This window comes from Leguminivora glycinivorella, chromosome 10 (assembly GCF_023078275.1).
Source record: "Leguminivora glycinivorella isolate SPB_JAAS2020 chromosome 10, LegGlyc_1.1, whole genome shotgun sequence".
Classification (NCBI taxonomy): domain Eukaryota; kingdom Metazoa; phylum Arthropoda; class Insecta; order Lepidoptera; family Tortricidae; genus Leguminivora; species Leguminivora glycinivorella.
In genome coordinates this window covers 21,082,673-21,093,820 of record NC_062980.1, presented here as the reverse complement: position 1 = coordinate 21,093,820, position 11,148 = coordinate 21,082,673, and the positions used below count along the sequence as shown (strand labels likewise).

At 35.6% G+C, this 11,148-nt stretch overlaps 1 non-coding gene across 1 annotated transcript; it reads left to right on the top strand.

Moving 5' to 3' along the window:
- The first annotated feature begins 7,274 nt into the window (after positions 1-7,274).
- Trnas-gga lies at positions 7,275-7,348 on the top strand. Its single transcript has one exon. It is a non-coding gene; the product is annotated as a tRNA-Ser (tRNA).
- Positions 7,349-11,148: the final 3,800 nt, after the last annotated feature.

Sequence of the window (11,148 nt, the reverse complement as noted above, 5' to 3'; positions counted from 1 at the left end):
CTTTTTCCAGCAGTGGGACACTGTACCAGGCTTGTAAAAAAAGCAAGGTATTCATGTGAAACGTGTTTAAACTGAAGTATATACAAAGCAAGAGTAAATAGGTATCTCATAGGTAAGCGTGCTCCACCGTAGACCGCATCATCACTTACCATCAGGTGTGATCGTGGTCAAACGTCTACCTATCCATACTAAAAAAAAAAAAAAAAATACCTACTCGGGATCAAAAGCCTGTATCAAATTGTGTAAAAATGTTTAAAAAAATCCAGTATCCAGTGGGCTAAATATTTCACCACAGTGACACTGACTGTACTGTGCCTATATGGGTTGATAAATAAGTAAAATGGTTACTCAGCATCAATATTTCTTGTTGTACAGGCAATGATCGGCTAAGTATTACTATCGGGCATAGGCTACTTGATCCTTTTTTAAAGTTAGTCTTATATTACTACTTACTGTCCAATTAACCGAAAAAAATATCACTATATTTAATTATGACTTATATCTCGCAAAAAATATTTTTAAAGAATACTTTTACGGAATCAGGCAAAAACAACATCAGCCATGTCATCTATATATAGATGTTCTGTGAATGAAGTCATTTAGTGCGAAAACAACTTTCTGACAATTTAAGTACGAGGCATAAAGGTCATTATGTCTGTGATTGATTTGACATGAATTCTATGACGTCACTATACGGCCGACAGTGTTTTCGGTGGCCAAATTTAAAAAAAAATTACTCACATTTTTGAATTAGAAGTACCGGAAGTACGTAGCCATCGTATCACATTTAATACCCAAAATCATTAAATATTGGTTTCTTATGTCAAATATTACAGAACACAATCATTTATTGTTCCAAATTAGATATGAGTCTACTTAGTAGCCAATTGTCACTATATATTGTGAAATAGATCATAGATATGAAAATCAGGGCTAAGTATGATTGTTAGAAAATGCGTGTTGGAGACGGTCGTCCACTATTCTTTTAACCGAAATCAATGCGCGCAGGCGTGACCGAATCGTCTTATTTACGCTGGTGATTAACAAGATTAATAGTGGAATAAAATAAAGTGGGAGGGTCGGAGGTGGAAGCATTAGTTTATCGGGTCAAATTATTAGGAGAAATTCTTGATAGAAAACTAAGTAAAGTTATGTCCACCATTAGTACTTATTTTGAAGGTTTTTTAAGGGATAGGAGGCAAACAAGCAGACAGGTCGCCTGATGGTAAGCGATCACTGCCGCTCATGGACAGCCGAAACACCAGGTAGTATTCGAGGTATACGTTGCTTGTATATAAGTACACTTTATAGCATCTTAAAGGCCGGCATAAATTAACTATCATGCTGCAAGATTTTGGATGAGCCTTAGTGCGTTTTCACATTATCCGATCCGATATCGGATGTCGGAAGGATTTCAAAGGCAAAAATCAAAGATGGCGGTCAGACGACGCAACGGAGCCACGCTGTAACGTCGTCGCCTAAATAGAATATTGTTTTACTTTTCGTCTGTTTTAAATCTGTTTTTTACTATTTATGTGCTATACGAATTGTTTTTAACCGACTTCAAAAAAGGAGGAGGTTCTCAATTCGACTGAATGTTTTTTTTTTTTTATTTTTTTTTTTTTTTTTTTATGTATGTTACTCGATATCTCCGAGAATCGTGGACCGATTTTCAAAATTTTTTTTTTGATCGAACCGGTATAACCCCGAGATGGTCCCATTGGCACCAAGTCAGGGTCTGATGATGGGATCCTGGAGAAATCGAGGGAACTCTTCAAATGTTATAGGCACATGTAATGTTTTTAGTCTATTTTTCAAAGGTACACCAGTATTTACGTCTGATGGTAATAATTTTATGTGGCTGAGCTGATGATGGAAGGTCAACTCCTCAATGGTTAGGAGTTTAAGGATAATTCTTTCACTACTGTACATGTATTCGGACTGATACATATAATATCACTAGGAACCACTAAAAATCAACTGAGCTGATGATGGAAGGTCAACTCCTCAATGGTTAGGAGTTAAAGGATAATTCTTTCACTACTGTACATGTATTCGGACTGATACATATAATATCACTAGGAACCACTAAAAATCAACAAATAAATAAACTTTTTAACAAAAAATAAAACCGCCTTCAAAAATAAGCGCGTTACAAAACACGGAGAAACCGATTCGCCGTGGCCTCAGACAAAAGCCAAAAATAATAAACCTTTCAATTCAGATTTCTTATCGTATTGCAATAAGCTAAACATCCAAATTATAAACAAATCAATTATTTTTGGAGTCGGTACCAGCCTGTGTATGGTTGGGTGGGGCAAACAGGCAATAGCAAGGCGACGAACAGGTCTGGTACCGACTACAAAAATAATTGATTTGTTTATAATTTGGATGTTTAGATTATTGCAATCCGATAAGAAATCTGAATTGAAAGGTTTATTATTTTTGGCTTTTTAGTTTCTCCGTGTTTTGTAACGCGCTTATTTTTGAAGGCGGTTTTATTTTTTTTTAGATCACAATGCCTTGGTTTAACTGTTATGTGTAACTTATTTGAATAATAAATAAATAAATAATAAATGTCTCAGCAACTCAGCACACATTGTTAAATCTGTCTCTGCTCGCGTCATTTTGCGTTATCAGTGTCAGGGCGTTGGAAGATTAATGACAGGTTTCGCAGGTTACAGTGAAGTGGGTGGTCCGGATATCTGCGGGTTCAGTTCTGATTAACTAATAACATGCCTTTAGCTATTGAAGACCGTGAGACTTGGTAATAAGGATTTAGGAGAATGTACAAAGAAGGACGCGATCATTAAGACGATACGGTAGGGGTCAATTCTCCATACAAACGCTCTCGACTATTTCCTCCCTGGTTTTTGTAGATAGAGCAATGATTTTTTCAACACAGATTGTTATTATTTTTATCTGTGTCGGACCGTTTTGATTTTTTTGATATTCTGCTTTTTAAAGACTCTAGAGCCAATCAAAATTTTCCAAAAACGGCCTTTTTCATTGTGGCGTTCCGATTGATTAAGTTTTGAAGGAGGAAAGAGTCGAGATTGGAACCTCGATTTTAAAGATTTTTTTGAAATATCTTTTGACTATCTTGTTCTTAATGGACAATTTTTTTTCGATAAATCTAGTTAATAACACTTGTATATTTAACTAAAATTCCCAAGTTGAAAGGGGGCTCCTTTCCATTTTAGCATTTTCGCTACCGTATCCTCTTAACTACGTGAGATCTGGCGAAGGGCGGGTTTAAATTGACTATATCAAATACCACGTATGTGGAGATCTCAAAGGGACAGAAGGGAAAGAAGACAACATAGCGAAACGTCGCAATCGGTTGCAAGCTTCCCTTGTCAGCTATGTGGCAAAATATGCTCTCGCATAGGTCTCTTTAGTCATCAAAAGCGATATCTCTCGGACTTGGCATCATAAATCGTCTGAAATAGACGCAAAGGCCAATAGTAGTAGTAGGAGATCTCAGTTAAAACATACCTTTTATAAATCCCAGATCTATATATTTTTTTTTCATAACACAAAACTTTGTTTTTGTTTCTTTTGAAGATTCCGCTGCTGGCAAAACCTTCTTATACGAAAAATTTGGTAAATTAAATGCAGATTATATTTATAAACTACTTAATAATAATGCAATGCAAATTATGATTTTTAAACATATCTGACGCAACTCTCAATAAACTTAATAAATTGATTAAATTCAATTAATGATCGTACCAGCCGGCATGGGATTCAAGGCAACTCTCCAAACCGACAAAAATACCTCACGCAATCAGCGAACGCCCCCTAACTGTAGAAGAAGGATCATTAACTAAAATAACAGATGCCTAATTAAAGAAAGATTCTTTAACTCCGAATTAATTATAGTCTTTCAGATATAATGAGCTAAAGTTTAATGATAGTTCACGAGACAGTAAAATGCAAATTTTAAAAAGTTTAGTTACTGAGAAACGAAATTAGTTCATAAACTTTGTTACTTGAAGAGATTATTAATTTCAAAGATGATATTGTAGAAGTTAATGGTCAGACAGATTCACAAATTCAAAATATTAAACTAACTAATGAATTCAAATTTGATAAGAGAGTAAAATTTAACAAAGTTGTTATGGATCTATAAGTTAATTATTAAGAAGTAAGATAAGTAAATAAAGATCAGATATCTTGATAGGATCTATAGAAGAAAGTTTAGAGAGCTACTACAAGTTTATAGTTATACAAGGGGGCAAAGTTGTATTTTAACGCCGAGTGTGGAATTGAAAAACGAGCAAGTGAAAGGATTTAATAGTTGAACCACGAGCGAAGCGAGTGGTTCGAAAATCGAATCCTGAACTTGTGAGTTTTTTAACACAAGAGAAGTAAAATACATTTGCACCCGAGTGTAACACAAAACTTTTCCCCTCACTATAGCGAGGAAACTACAAAGCAAAAAATGCGTTTATCACTGCTTCCAGTAGCTCCACAGGTGGTAAATTATCTTTATTACTAGATTCACCTACTTTTATCAATTTTAAAGCAGTTAATTTGACTTTATTCAAGGTCAAATTACTTTAACCACTAGTGGATAAAATGCGTTTTTACCCGCTGTTATTAAAGGACAAAACACGTGTTTCCGAGCTAGTGAGGGGAAAAAGTTCTATCTATGGCCGTATCTATGAATTAAAATAAATAATCTAATAAAGACGATCTTTATCACGTCATTTAAAATAAAAACCGGCCAAGAGCGTGTCAGGCCACGCTCAGTGTAGGGTTCCGTAGTTTTCCGTATTTTTCTCAAAAACTACTGAACCTATCAAGTTCAAAACAATTTTCCTAGAAAGTATTTATAAAGTTCTACTTTTGTGATTTTTTTCATATTTTTTAAACATATGGTTCAAAAGTTAGAGGGGGGGGACGCACATTTTTTTCCTTTAGGAGCGATTATTTCCGAAAATATTAATATTATCAAAAAACGATCTCAGTAAACCCTTATTCATTTTTAAATACCTATCCAACAATATATCACACGTTGGGGTTGGAATGAAAAAAAATATAAGCCCCCACTTTACATGTAGGGGGGGTACCCTAATAAAACATTTTTTTCCATTTTTTATTTCTGCACTTTGTTGGCGTGATTGATATATATATTAGGGTGGAGCGAAAAAACACTTTTCTGGAATTAGCAAACCTAATAGTTATCAATCAATGCCTCTTAGTCTAAGAAGCCTTTGTGCAAATTTTCAGCTTTTTAAATCAACATCTTCTGCCTCCGCATTAGGTTTGAAATTTTGAAAATCTCATAAAACCTGAAAATTCAACTTGTAGATAAAAAATGTTTTTCTGCAGTATTATGTTCAGTATACATTATTGATACATATTATTACAAAAAACTATCAAAAATTGCGAAAATAGCGTTTAAAATTTCCAATTTTCAGTATTTTAGCGGCTATTTTGGCGAATGTACTGAAACTAGACAAACTTTGGCGATTCTTGACGCTATTTTCGCAACTTTTTGAAGTTTCTCATAATGATATGTATCAATAACATATACTAAACATAATACTGCCGAAATTTTTTTTTTATCTGAAAGTTGTATTTTTAGGTTTGTATGAGATTTTCAAAATTTCAACCCTAATGCGGAGGCAGAAGATGTTGATTTAAAAAGCTGAAAATTTGCACAAAGGCTTCATAGACTAAGGGGCATTAATTGATAACTATTAGGTTTGCTAATTCCAGAAAAGTGTTTTTTCGCTCCACCCTAATATATATTGGTACCAAATTTCAGCTTTCTAGTGCTAACGGTTACTGAGATTATCCGCGGACGGACAGACGGACGGACGGACGGACGGACGGACGGACGGACGGACGGACGGACGGACGGACGGACGGACGGACGGACGGACGGACAGACAGACATGGCGAAACTATAAGGGTTCCTAGTTGACTACGGAACCCTAAAAAGGCACCATAGTGACTACGGTAACCTTGACCTTTTCAAAATATATTTTAAAAGATTTCTCGAAGGTAAACTCCTTTGCGAAGAGACTGGCAATTTTTCCTCATGTATTGGGAACGAATAACGAAATAAACCGGCCTAATCAGAGTGACAATCGTTGACGCTAGGTGGCGATCGAAACGCAGTCTGTCTCTGTCACGCCACTACAGAAGAGCAATAGGAAGAGCTAGCTACGAAACGCTCAGGAGGCAGCGTAAATGATCATGACGTTGTTAGTAAATTCATTTTCCCCTCACCAGCTCGGAAACACGTGTTTTGTCCTTTAATACCTACCAGCGGGTAAAAACGCATTTTATCCACTAGTGGGTAAAGTAATTTGACTTTGAATAAAGTCAAAATAACTGCTTTAAAATTGATAAAAGTAGGTGAATCTAGTAATAAAGATGATTTACCACCTGTAGAACTACTGGAAGCAGTGATAAACGCATTTTTTGCGTTGTAGTTTCCTCGCTATAGTGAGGGGAAAAGTTTTGTGTTACACTCGGGTGCAAATGTATTTTACTTCTCGTGTGTTAAAATACAACTTTGCCCCCTTGTATAACAAATAACTATTTCACCACACCAACTGGTAAAGATCAATTTTGCTATTCGAAAAGGGATACCAAAATTACATTGTATCCACAAGAGTGCAAAGTAATTCCATACAAATTTTAACTTGATGGCTGGTATAATTATTTTGAATCATACAGAGTGTAACAAAAATGGCGGTGATCCGTTTAAGGGCGTATTCAGTATCGTATTCTGATCAGGAAAAAGTAGAAGAAAAATTTTTTTTCGCTAAAAAAATTTTCACTTTTGTATGAGCCGGGCCGCGAGAATTTTTTGCGATTGATTTGAATAGATTGCTGGATTTAATTAAGTTTTATGTTTTATAGACAGTATTTATTTTGTTCGTGTTGGTGTAGTGGAAAATTTTGTGTTTCACTTGGTGGCAAAGTTTGTTTAACCTACGTGCTTTGAAACCCTCGCAACGCTTTTTTAATATATTATTGTAATATTTCGTTTGATCGAGTACCTATCAATATTGGCACGTGCGGTTAAACAACAACTTTGCCCCCTTGCAAAACAAATAACTATTAAAAACTATTGAGGTTCTTACGGCTTCAATTCTTCCAGATCCAAAAAATTCGTTTACTGTTGTATGTACCTGTAAACAGAAACAAACGTTAATTTTTATTAAGCAGAAACGTCTGCTAACGATTCTAAACATTTTTATATTAAATGAAAAAGGAAAGGCATGGAAAGATTTGCGAGGTCCGGCGTGGCTTCCGTAGCTCAATTGGTAAGAGCATTGCACGGATTGCAAAAATGGTGCGGGTTCAAGTCCCGCCGGAAGCGTACATTTTTCCATTTTTTCCTTTAATATAAAAATGTTTAGAAACAAACGTTATCAAATAAAGCATCGTACTGTAACCATTAGACAAAATGGTCTGATTTCCATTCAGAAATTAATTTTGAATCAGAAAACCATTACAATAAAAAGTCGGTCAAGTCTATTGACTATATTTTATCGAGGTGTTCCGTGTCTGTTTAATTTACAAAACAGTTTTTTCAATTCGTTATAATAAGCCTAGATATGTTAAGAAGAATTAGAATTCTTCTAGAATCTTCGTTTTGGTTGCATTGCGTACTTCTGCCACTATGTTTTTAAAATACAGATAATACTATTGAAAAATGTATATATTTGCTGCGACTGTCATACAGATACATACTCATAGAGACTTGCTCACACTAACACAACATGTACACAGACACTTACATGAACGTACTTATAATAAAGCGTTGCACAAACTTTTATAAAAGGTTCTGGCAGAATATCAGCGATGTGGCTTGCCGTGGGCTTGCCGCATCATCATGCTGAGCCAGCGCCAATTCTCTGCCACGACACATGGTCGTATCATTATTAGTTTAGATTTTTTAGAATAGATTGCTTTTCTTAATTTTAAGTTGCATGTAATTGTTTTGTAATTTAAACCATGTATGTTGTGGAAATGAATAAAGTTTTTATCTATCTATCTATCTAATTAATAATTGTTACAAGCTTTTATTCAACTTGCCTTGTTAGTATGTTAGTGTGCGTCAAAACATAGAAGCTAAATTTGACCCACTTCCCGGTTTCCGATTGAGTTGAAATTTTGCACTGATGTGTAAATCACGTGACAAAGCAATATTATGGTATCATGGAGCTGATCTGATGATGGAGCAGAAAGGTGGTCATAGGAACTCTGTCATGAAACGTCGTATCCCATCAAGAAAGGGGTTTTAGAAACGTCTCGGAGAGCAGTAGATGACTGATGAAAGAAAGGTACAGTCAGCGATAAAAGCTTGTGCCAAAAATGAAATTTTTGCAAAAAACTTATTTAAATAATAACACGGTCCCCATGACGCAAATTTTTGTCTATCATACTTACATTACTTAATAAAGGAAAAATCAACAAGAAACGACACTTTCCATTAATATAAAAGGAATCTAAATTGTTGTGTACGTCAAAAATTTCGCAATTACGAAGACAGTAGTGCCATCATTAATTTTCCGCTATGCGAGTATTACCAAATGGTTTTTCAACTGTTCAATGGGACCATAAAACCAATTGAAATCAACAAAATTTGAGCCGTTTATCTCTACGCCCACTACGCGCGATAATACGCCGCTCGAGTTACATTACTGAACGAAACAAACGCTGTGCCAATATCCGTCTGTGAGGCTAGTCCGTGCTATAGTTAGGCACACATTGCTGATTGTGGAGGCGGTCAGTGGAGAAGGAGGCTGGCGCAAGTGGACTAGGCTGGAAGGATCTGGAATTAGTAGCCCAGGATCGTGAAAAGTGGAAGATGTACTTTAGTTACGTTATTAGGGTTTCGTAGTCAACTAGGAACCCTTACGCCGTGGCTTGCGTGAGCGATGGTCGCGCGATGGTCGCGCGACGGCGATGCGACGATATATTGTTGGATAGGTATTTAAAAATGAATAAGGGTTTACTAAAATCGTTTTTTTGATAATATTAATATTTTCGGAAATAATCGCTCCTAAAGGAAAAAAAAGTGTGTCCCCCCCTCTAACTTTTGAACCATATGTTTAAAAAATATAAAAAAAAACACAAAAGTAGAACTTTATAAAAACTTTCTACGAAAATTGTTTTGATAGGTTCAGTAGTTTTTGAGAAAAATACGGAAAACTACGGAACCCTACACTGAGCGTTTGCCGACACGCTCTTGGCCGGTTTTATTTTAAGTCATATTGCAGTCGTACAGGGTTTCATAGCTGAGCAAACAAAATGTAACACCTTGTACTACCTATGGAAGCAATAAAGATTACTGATTACTGAAGATTCTTCCAAGATATGTCCCTAATGAGGGATAGCAGGATTACATTATCATCACCATCACACAATGTTGATGAGCTTTTAAGTTGACCAGTATCTTGCCTTAGGGTCAGTTGCACCAAACCGTCCGTTACCGAGTTTAGCGTCCGCAATTTTTTTTTGTATGAGAATCTCCAAAGACTTTTGACGTTGATTAGTCTGCTAACTATGATAAATACAACTGGCCCTTAATCAGCTCTGAGTTCAAAACACTGAGTACGCGAAAATGATTATACTCAACATCGACGTTGGATGATGAAAAGGCCTAGAGACAAACAACTCTTCTTCAATTTCCATGCCAAGTGTTTGGACTTATATTTTTGGCGTAAGGGGAATTATTTTCCAAGCTAAGGTAACTATTCATATTCAGTTAATATATTATGTTAAGATAGACAAAGTTATTTGACAAGAATGATTTTAAGGGTGCCTTTCCACCCGAGGTGCGCTACGTACGTATTTCATATCCACCAATCATGTTCATTATTCCACAAAGCATAGCGCTATTGGCAACGGGTTCGACTATTTAAGCTGATTGGTAGACATCAGACGCATCCATAGTAACGTAGCGTAGCCCGTCTCTGGTGGAAATGCACCCTAAGATTCGTCTATTATAATTTAACAGAATAACTAATTTAAAAGTTACGCATTTTTGAAAAATTGGTACTTTTTGGCTTTCCTGAAAAGTAGGTGTTCCAGTGTCGATATTGAATTGACTCAAGGGACCAAATAGGAAACTGGGTCACCTGAAGCAATTGCTCTAGTGTACATTGGGAATGAGATCGGGGAATTAGCGGATGGCGTATCAAAATCAATGTCGTGTTGTGTTAATGAGAACGTCAACACTTTGGAATGACGGCCTAATCAAAGGAAATGGTTAATGTTATGTATAATATTAAACAGTCCAAATAAGAATGAACAACAATACAAAGAAATATAAAAAATAATCTATTAAATAAAATAAGTCGAAATTTGGATTTCCAATAAAATTGCCAACTTTTCATCACACCATAGTAATTATAGTAAAGGATCTCTTGGTTCTTAAAAAACTGATCAGGACTGCATTTTATTCACATGGGTGCAAAATGATTTTGAATCATAAATATGTCATGAATGGTAATGTAATATGAATTTGGTGAAAATTTTGTGTTTTACTCGATGGCATAATTTGTTTAACCTTTGTGCCTTGAAAAATTAGGACTCCACTTTTCGAACTAAACTAAACAAATAACTATTGTTGCTGAAGACAATGATTAAAATACTAAATCTAAAATAACTGCGTTATTAGAAAGTGAACGAAAAGAGGAAATTTGTTACACAAAAAATAACAAAAAAAAAAACAAATCTTATTTAGTAAACATATTAAAGAAAGGTCAAGAGATGAGAATGCAAATCGCGGGCCCGAGAAATCGGCCACGAAATTGACCGCCATTGAGGTAAAGGTCAGACGCCTACTTACTGGCTGGATTTGAAATTATAATCCGTCTCATATGCATAGCAAAAGATGAAGGCGAAAGTTCCGATTGTTGTTTACTTTGTGGTATATGGAATGAGGTTATCAGAGAATTTGGGGTTAATAAACTAGGCATATTATATTTATTTATTATAGGTATTAGATAAAAGACATTTATTCATGACGCTCACAAGCACGTACGTACATGTGTACACACAAGAAAAAGAACAAAAAAACAGGGAACAGAACAGGAGCAGCGGAACGGAACAGAGAACAGCATGATGCTAGCTGGAAGTCAGCGCTGGTCTTCCGTAGGGCCTATTCGG